General features: G+C 37.3%; 2 pseudogenes across 1 annotated transcript; one reads left to right on the top strand and one right to left on the bottom strand.

Moving 5' to 3' along the window:
• Nucleotides 1–664: 664 nt before the first annotated feature.
• On the top strand, nt 665–6451 carry LOC148187777 (uncharacterized; annotated as a pseudogene).
• A 359-nt stretch (nt 6452–6810) lies between these two features.
• On the bottom strand, nt 6811–9310 carry LOC148187776 (uncharacterized; annotated as a pseudogene). Its single transcript, XR_015778155.1, has 4 exons — nt 8931–9310; nt 8691–8824; nt 8256–8314; nt 6811–7417 (listed from the first exon to the last, which is right to left on the bottom strand). The product of XR_015778155.1 is annotated as an uncharacterized LOC148187776 (transcript).
• Nucleotides 9311–10381: the final 1071 nt, after the last annotated feature.

Below are 10381 nucleotides of genomic sequence, written 5' to 3'. Positions count from 1 at the left end.
TCGCGTGCCTGAGTGACCCCAGGAGGTCATTTAGGTGTCTTACATCCTGTTGTATACTATCGAGGACTAAAAGTGCCAAAATTCAATAAATAAATACATCATTAAATAAATAATTAAATGTGTCATTCATTAATTTAATGTGTCATTAATTAATTAAAATTGGAATGTGCCAAAATTCAATAAATAAATACATCATTAAATAATTAATTAAATGTGTCATTAAATAATTAAATGTGCCATTAATTAATTAAATGTGTCATTTATGTATTAAATGTGTCATTAAATATGTCATTAATTCATTAAAATACCAATTAATTTCAGGTAAAAAAAACATATATTATTATTTCACTATTTAATTAATTATTTCATGGTCCTGTATTGCACTGCTTCATGAATTTATTTTATCTGTCAACCTCGCCCATCAAAGTCAGTGGGCGGATTCTAACACCTGATTGGTTACCTTGTACATCAAGTCAAGGCAAATCGATTCCAGATAATGGATTGACGCAGAGCTTGTGAACATATTCCGATACACTAGGTGGCGCTGTTCAGTTGTGCGTTGGTTTGGATACTCAAGTAAACAAAACTTTATTGGCAACCGCCAAATATCCAGACTCGGTCCTCCATCCTAAATGTTGATGTGGCCTGCGAAGTGCACGACAAAATGTCAAAAACCTGCCCAGAGCTGCTGAGAGAAGCAGCGAATTTGATTGAGGAAGCTCTGAGCAGAACTCCTCCGGCTCCGGCGGCTCAGTCACAGCAGATACCTGCTGCTCAATCACGTACACCTGTCCAAGGTAAGCTAATTAACTTAATGTTAGCCAGGTGTGCCACTAATCAGTGACTCGGGACACATGTGTAGGTTAAATAACATAACTATTTGGAGTTGGATCGAACATGTATTTGCGGTAGGCTCATGAGCCTTCTGCCTGCTTCGTGTGTAGACTACATGTGCAGTGTAAATGATGGGAGCTTAAAACTAGTTCGCTAATCGGCAAAATAGTGATAGCAGCAACATGCTAAGATAGAAGTTGAGGCTGTTTTAGCTGACTGGTGACTATTGAGCTGTGATATTTTTCTATGTTGCAGCCGAGGTAGCAAGGCTCTTTGCGCCGTATAACAGTGGAGTCAGAAGGAATATGACAAGACGACAGGCACAACTCCAAGTTAGTCGAAGAAGCTACACACACACTGTCTGTTGTTTGGCTGACCACAACGCGGATAAAGTTCCAAGCGTGCTGCTTAAAGCAGACCTCCTTACTTCAGGACTTGGAGAGCAAAAAGTGACATTTTCAGGTCAGTATGAAATTAGGAATTTACCCAAACCAAAAAAAAAAGTTTGTACTGTCTGTGGCTCCTTGAAATTATTTGCAGTTCAACTTGGCATTTCTTTTTAGTCATAAGTATTTCCTTATGTTCATATTTGACTCAAACTTTTCATTATGTGAATAATTAGTTGTTGTCACAGGCTTCAGGTGAGTCAATGAATTATGTCTTTTTCTTTTTTTTTTAACAGGGAATGACAACGATCCCATGATTGTAACAAATAAACTGATGGAAGTGTTTCCGAAGCTCAAAGAAGGGGGAGGCTTTGAATTCCTAAGAATTGTAGGATCTACTCGTAGCCGAAATCTCGTGTTGCTTCCATGTCCCAGCACTGGATACACCCTTGCCTATCTGAAAGATCCAGCGACGATGATTGGACAGGCTACACTTTACATACGTCCACTTCAACAGGATCTACCCATAAATTGTGTACATAGATTTACAGAGACTCAGTCTAATACATAATCAAAACAAAACTCACTGGTGACTCTTAATTATTAGTTAAACACCATTTGTTATTGTTGTTAGGAGAGCTCACAAACTGCCTCTGGTCCAGTCATCCCCTGTATCACTTGTCAGAAGGAAGTTCCCTTTTCTGAGATGAAGCTGCACAGACTGAGCTGCAATGGGTATGTAATTCCTAAAGAAATGCGAGGGTAGCATATTCGTTTTTCTTTTGGAAAATGCATCTGTTAGAGTGTAGTGCACACAAATAAAGTATGACCATAATTTCAATTTTGTTAACTTCAAGGACACCCACACAGGAGTCAGAGAGAGAACAAGAGGGAGGACGAAGTGAAGAAAATGATAGAGAGACAGCCCCAGTCAGTGACAGTGTTCCAGTGAGGCCTGGAACATCAGCTGAGAGTGCAGTGGTACCAGCAGTGATTTACATCCAGGACTTGGATGACAAGGAAACAGACAATGGTTTGTGTCATCACAATAGGGTTGCTATAAGATTGTGTGTAACTTACTCAGTCCATAGAAAATGACACTTGCAAGATATAATTAGATAAGAAAATACACTTGCACACAATTGGTAACACTCAACTGGGTTATATATTCTAACTGTTAAAATGTTTAGTTTTTGGTCAAAATGCTGTTTTGCTGTTTTCATGTCAACTCAGCTTTGTAACATTCTGAAGATGTTAGGCCTCACATGTTTGTCAGTGACATGGACAGAACTTTCCTCCTTTTCTGTAGAATGAGAGGATATCTGTATTGGCAGGTGACATGCCAACTTACAACATGCCTCTCTGAAATGGATAACTTTATTATTATTGTTGTCTAGAATGGAAGCTTATTAAAGAACCAGCTCAAGCTGCCAAAGTTTTCAAAGAGAATCTGCTAAGGGAACATGCATCTGGGAAACCACTGAGAATGAAGATGGATGTGAGGGACTCTGAAGAGGAAAGGGAACGGGAACTTCTCTCTTTCTATAAACAGCCGCAAGAATGGGCATGTCCACTTCACTGTACTCTTCTTGGTAGGTAATATAAAAGATACTGTAAAGTTTATACAATTCCATATAAGTATCTTATATGGAATTGTTACATGGGAGAATGGATCCAAAAATATATATAACTTGATGACCACTTATGAAAAGCACAATATTCTCCTGTTATCTGGAATAGTCATTATTAGGGATGCTATTCTAGAATTACAGCCAATAGTTATGTTACCTTATCCAGTTCCCTGCATCAGTCAGCCACTATTTTTCCACTGTATTATTGTCAGTATTTTGTTTCAGGTGATGTTGCTGTCGGAGAGGGAGTGATGCGGTACTTTATGACAACAATAATATCCAAACTGCAGTTTGGATTCAGTCTAGATCTTGGTAAGTCTCTTAACATTTTGAAGGTTAATATGATGCAATTTTTAAATGTATATCATTTGTTAATTGTTGTGAATTTATCCCCTGCTCTCTTGGTACTTTACAGGAGGAATGGGCCGAACACTGCTATTTGAGGGTGAACCTGACCATCTTGTTCCAGCAGCATCAGAGGTGCTTATTGAAAGCAACCTCTTCCGGGTTGCAGGAAGGATGTTGGCCCACAGCTTTCTGCATGATGGCCCCCATGTCACAGGATTAAGTCCTGCTGTAGTTCATGTACTGTTCAACGGGGACCCTGAAACGGCAACTGTTGCTACAGAAGACTGTCCTGATCTGGACATCAGGGGTGTCATAGCACTGGTATGCATCATAAAAAAGTTTGTTTGGGAAAATGCAATAACTTGTATCGTTTTGATTTTAGCTTGAACATGAAGAACTTACACCGGAACAGAAGGACACAGTTTCAGCTCTTTCCCTGTCTTGGGATCTCCCTGCAGTCAACAAAACAAATCGGAGATGGCTGCATAACAAACTTCTACTGCATGCAGTGAGTTTCTGATGGTTAAGTGACAGAATTCATTGCTGTAGTTGTTGAAATTATAGAAAGTGTTGTGAACCCTGGTTATGTTATGTCAACACTGGCAGAGATGGAAAACATTCAACATAATCCATAGTCATGTTAAAGTTCTTGAAAAACAGCATTTAGTTCATATACAGTTTAACTACAATATTTCTCACTTCTGCAAATGTTGATAGAACAGTGGCTAACTAATTTCACAAATGATGACACAGTAGGAAACATGATTATACAAAACAAAATGTAATCCTTTACAAAAAAAATCACACTACAGCAAATTGACAGCAGCTCAACAACACACATTTGGTTTTGTGAATTTGCCTTTTGATAATATACTTTAACCCTTGTGGACTGTTGGGGTTGAAAACAGCCACTTTGAGTAAAATTTTCTCAGTTATTTGACCATAACTTTTCTTCTATTGCAGCAAATTGAATGAATTTTGGGCAAAAAGCTTATTATTACATACATTATGTAAATACGATTTCAAATTTTTCAAAAGGTCACTGAGGACAAATTTACTGTATACTTGTACTGTTATGGCTGTTTTCAGCCACTATACTTTTAACTGCTCTAAAAACATATCAAATCATTTTTTTCTTTACTTTGTTGCTTATTTATCTTCATTTACTTCTGCCCTGCTCAGAACTACCAAGCATTGGAAAATGAATAATATATTTAACCTCTTAATGGCCATTTAAAGAAATATGGGTTGGATAATGGGAAGGGTACAGCATCAAATGACCTATTTTTCAATATAAAACATGATCAGAGACAAAACATTTTTTACGTGGCATTATAGTATTATATATGTCAAAGATTAGTAGCATCATTCATTTTTTTTTATCATTTTTCATTTATTTTGTAATATCAGTTTGTTTTTTTTTTTCAAAAAGTTAGGCAGGTACTGTGATGGCTATTTTCAGCCACTATTCTTTTAACTGCTCTAAAAACATATCAGATCAATATTTTTTTCTACTTTTTTTTGCTCAGATCTCTTAGTCCACTTCTGCCTTTCTCAAAATTACCAAGCATTGAAAAAAAAAATAAAACATTTAACCTCTTAATGGCCGTTTAAAGAAATATTGGATGGATAATGGGAAGGGTACAGCATCAAATGACCTATTTTTTAATATAAAACATGATCACAGACAATTTTTTTTTTACGTGGCATTATAGTCTTAGATATGTCAAAGATTAGTAGCATTATTGATTTTTAATCATTTTTCATTTATTTTGTAATATCAGTTGTTTTTTTTTCAAAAAGATAGGCATGCACTGTGATGGCTGTTTTCAGCTACTTTAATTTTAACTGCTCTAAAAACATATCAGATTAATATTTTTACTACTTTTTTGCTTTAATTTCCTAATCCACTTCTGCCCTGCTCAAAACTACCAAGCATTTAACAAATAATAAAAATTGTAACCCTTTGAGGGCCGTTTCAAGAAATAAGGTCTCTTATCATGGGTAAAACACGAATCAACCAATCTTCAATATAAAAAATATAAAGAAGTTTTACGTGCCTTTAAGGTGTAAAGATTTGTTATTTTTAATGTTTGGTAGTTTTGAGCAGGGCAGAAGTGGATTAAGAGATTTATGTGAAAATAGTAGAAAAAATATTGATCTGATATGTTTTTAGAGCAGTCAAAAAAGTTAGTGGCTGAAAACAGCCATAACAGTTCCTGTGTATAGTATACTTTAACAGTGCACAAGGGTTATAAAGGTGATACAGTCAGTGTTCACCACTGCACTTGAGCACTTAAGACACCAGTTGCTGAAATGTACAGAATAAAATGAATATTCTAAAATGTGTTGATTTCTTAAGGATTGATATATTCTGTACTAGTCTGAATTGATTTTATAAAGCAGTTCATTATGCTTTTATGAACATTTACCCTACTGTGCCAACTTTTGTAAAAGTTGAGTTGAGGATTTGGACTGTAATACGGGTCGGGTCTGTCTTATAGGTCATTGGGAGGACCATGCGCCAAATTAAACAGCTGAGAAAGGGACTGAAAGATGTAATGGTATGGCCCCTGCTGACATCGAGGCCAGATGTTGTCTCACTTCTTTTCCCTAAAATGGCTGAAATGCAGTTCACACCCCAGGTATGTCAGTAGTTTAGTTACATTTGTGACTTTACTTAATGAATCTACATGCGTTTTCAATGACTGAGCTGGCTATTTTTCCATTTACCAAGAATGTGATCTGTATATTCCTTCACCAAAATAAGTTCTCCCTTTAAAATAATTACATTGTGTTTTTTAAGATGCTCCTAGAAAAATCACATGGCCAGCTGAGGACAGTGATGATGAAGACTTTGACATAGAGTCCACGTGCCGCATCACTGGCTTTCTAAGGATGTTCATTGAAACAGGTATTAACACCTTATTTGGCAAATGTATTGCTCTCTTTAAAAATGCTTATGTCTCATGGATAGATATGATCGATTAATGATTAACTAAATGTTGTCTTGAATCCATTTTATGACTTTTAGCTTTATCAGGTACACTGGCCCAGCTGCTGACATTCTGGGTTGGCTGGGAGATGCTTCCTCCTCAACTGAAAGTGGAGATCTTTGAGGGAACCCTTCCTACGTCCTCCACATGCTTTGAAACGCTAAAGCTGCCAGCTCATTTCAAAACCTACAAGGACTTCAAGGAAGCACTTGTCTCTACCATAAGTAGTGCACAGACTGGGTTTGGACTTATTTAAGTTTTCAGACAGATGTCACTGAATGCACTGTTCAGTAAGTCAGGTCAATTGACACAAGTTCAGTGTCTTTGAAAACATTTAACATACTGCACAGTAGTTGACAATGGTTTTATTTTTTATATACATATATATTTTTCCACTTACTGAAACAAAGCAGTTGTGCATCTTCAGCTTTGAGTGTTAACAGAACAGCATTCATGTTATTCATTCTGTGGCCAATAATGAGACAGGAAGAAAAGGAGTGGAGCTGTGCATAAAGTGCATTTACAATATCTTAACAATGACTATGGCTAGGGATGGGAATCGAAAACCAATTCCAGTTGAATTGTTAACGGTTCCATCAAAGAATCAATATCATTAATCTTTTTGCTTATCAATTCCCTTATCAATTCCTTCCACTGACAGGGTTCAGAAGAATCAGAATTGTAGCTAAATTTTCATTGCACCTACTACACAACCTTAAGTGAGTGGAAACACCAGCAACTTGCAGAAGCAGGTATCTATGCTGTGGCGAGTTTGACATTGTTGCCACTGAAAATCAGACCAACATTTGCCCACTCGCAAAATCTGCAGGAATTGATAAGGGAATCGTTAAGGAATTTGATCGATTAGCAGGATTGTTAACAGCATTGGTATTGATAAAATCTTATCAATTCCCATCCCTAATTATGGCAGAGCTTTTTTCCTTTTTTTTCCTTTTTTTTTTTTAAGGAAAGCAAACTTTTTCAGTTTATGCTTGCTTGTTCTAAAATGCTAAATAAAAGCACGAGTTGGACATCAGTCTGCTATGATTCTTGATAAAACTTGCACAGTCTCTATATATAATCTAAGTGCATCAGTTACAGAAACTCCTGGAGCTGGCAAAATGGCAACCTCTGCCTCCGAGAGCTCACGGGCCAGCTGAACCTCAGGGACTCCATGAAGAGTGTGAGGTCCATTCCAGTCAATCCCATAGTCTTCATAAACCTGAATGGAGGAGACAAGCATGATCAATCTTGTACTTAAAACTAGTCTGAAACATCATTAACCCTTGTGCACTGTTAAAGTACACTATACACAGGAACTGTTATGGCTGCCACTAACTTTTTTGACTGCTCTAAAAACATATCAGATCAATATTTTTTCTACTATTTTCACATAAATCTCTTAATCCACTTCTGCCCTGCTCAAAACTACCAAGCATTGAAAAATAAATAACAAATCTTGACACCTTAAAGCCGCATAAAACTTTATATTTTTTATATTGAAAATGGGTTGATTTGTGTTTTACCCATGATAAGAGACCTGATTTCTTAAAACGGCCCTTAAGGGGTTACAATTTTTTATTATTTGTTAAATGCTTTGTAGTAGCAGTGCAGAAGTGTATAAAAACTTTAAGCAAAAAAAAAAGGTAGAAAAAATATTGATCTGATATGTTTTTAGAGCAGTTAAAATTATAGTAGCTGAAAACAGCCATCACAGTACCTGCCTAACATTTTGAAAAAAAACTGATACTACAAAATAAATGAAAAATGATTAAAAATCAATAATGCTACTAATCTTTGACATATCTAAGACTATAATCCCATGTAAAAAAGTTTGTCTCTGAACATGTTTTATATTGAAAAATAGGTCATTTGATGCTATATCCATCCCATTATCCATCCAATATTTCACTGTCTGCTGGGATTTACGCACACAGGCACAAAGAGGAGCGCGCGTACACAGAAAGTGGAAGTTAAAGTCACACAACCATCCTTTAAGTATGTTTTATAGTGGTTATATGGTATTTCTTGGTGTTTTCTAGTGGGTATAGGGTGCATACCTGCATATCTTGTATATTACACCACACGGCCTCTGCGTTCTCTCTGCGCTTCTGTGCCTCTGACTTGAGCGTGAGAAATCGGACGTGTGGCGTGAGTGCGTGTGAAACCAACCAAATGCATGAATCTCATGGTCAATGCGTGAGAGTTGGCAGCCCTGAAGTTGCGGATGAATCAGGCTACAAAGTAGCGTTGTGACTGCCTAGCGTGTGTGCTGCGTTGCCTAGCAACAGACTAAGGGAACTCTTTTTTTCCGCGGAGCTATATAGCCTAACATAGCCTACTTAAATAATTTATTTCATCATCTTCCGTTAACATTTCCTTACTCAGCATTGCTAAAGCCTATGGTTGAACTTTTGTATAAAAGCAATATCACATGAGAGGTAGCATGTTGTAGGCTACTGTATATGGTTAAATATTGCCCATATTATACTCACTTGGAACTCGCACACCTCTTGCATTCAGATGACCTCGCATGAGCTTGTAGCCGGTGTTTGGATGTCTTCTGTGGACTTCACTTATAATACGGTCCAACTCCTCGTCATTCACAGCTGAATACAGGTCTGTCTTTCTGCACAAACAAAAAACACTGCGTAATTCACTAAATGTAGTATCCTTTCTGAGTGGATGAGACTGGCAATTCATAAACTGAAAACTCGTGAATTTAGTGTAAATACCTTAAACCGTATTGTTTCATGCGCCTCCTAATGGTCCTCTTTGACACTCCGAACATTGCTGCAATTTGACAGGCTGGTGATCCACAAAGAACGAGATGTTCCAGAACTGCATTTGGTATGTCAAAGGCCAAACGCCCTGGTCCCTGTGTGTGCCCCTGTTGCGCCCTGGTACCAGAAAAGCGCCGGAGCACTTCTTCTAAATTTGCAGTCACTCTACGGTCAATATCTCGGTCGGAAAGTGCGGAAATAACTCCAACAACTTCTATAAATTCTTCTGCTTTGCACGCTACATGCTCAGGGTCAGCAGGTCCTGCTTGCTACTCAGCAAGGTCTAAAATATCTCTCACCAACTCTCTAGAAAGTTCATGGAGATCCTCCATCAACACGGCCGCCATGTTCACTGTTGACTTCTTCTTCTACTTCCGGTTTCAAGGCAGACCAAAGCAGTGGATTAGCATAGATTTGCATTAGCCCCGCCCACTGACTTTGATGGGCGAGGTTGACAGATAAAATAAATTCATGAAGCAGTGCAACACAGGACCATGAAATAATTAATTAAATAGTGAAATAATAATATATGTTTTTTTACCTGAAATTAATTGGTATTTTAATGAATTAATGACACATTTAATGACACATTTAATTAATGAATGACACATTTAATTAATTAATGACACATTTAATTAATTAATGGCATATTTAATTAATTATTTAATGATGTATTTATTTATTGAATTTTGGCACTTTTTGTCCTCCATACATACAGTGAGCTCTGTCTCCCCTAAGTTCAGGCATCTGCTCCTTCCCTGTTAGCAACTCACCCCTTCTCCCACAGGAGCAACAAAACGGTTTAAAAACCTATCAGAAGAGTCATGTCCAGCCACTCTATTTATGTTTTTATATATGCCGCCGCCTGACTGTGTGTGAAGCTGCATCAAGATGTACTATCTATTAAAATAAGTTCATTATCAAACTAATCAGAAAACCAAAACCAGAGATTCATCTCTGAGCCCCCTCTCCTGCAGGTCCCGGAATTCACTCTCTGTGGACAGTGTTGGCCCCGTGCAGCTACCCTCGACTTAGACTTAGACACGTTTATTTATCCCACTTGTGGGAAATTAACTTGTCACAGCAGCCGTGTGTACAGAAAAAAATATATAAAAATATCAATATATACAAAATACAAAATATAAAATATACAATAGTGCAAAAATAGGCATGTATCAAGAAAAACAAAAAATGTACAGGTTGTAAATACAAAAGTCAGAGAATGCAACTTTTGATTGTAGTGAGTCCAGGTTATTGTTAGCTCAGGCTGGTGTTGTATAGCCTGATGGCCGATGGAAGGAAGGACCTGCGGTAGCGGACAGCAGCCATTTCACAGTCCACACTGACTCACATGACATCACTTTTACACAAATACCCACACAGTACTTCAAACACTCCAGAGA

This window comes from Plectropomus leopardus, chromosome 12 (assembly GCF_026936395.1).
Source record: "Plectropomus leopardus strain MGB_pleo_1.0 chromosome 12, ASM2693639v1, whole genome shotgun sequence".
NCBI lineage: Eukaryota > Metazoa > Chordata > Actinopteri > Perciformes > Serranidae > Plectropomus > Plectropomus leopardus.
The sequence above is the reverse complement of the archived record's forward strand: the minus strand, read 5'-3'. Positions and strand labels throughout refer to the sequence as shown.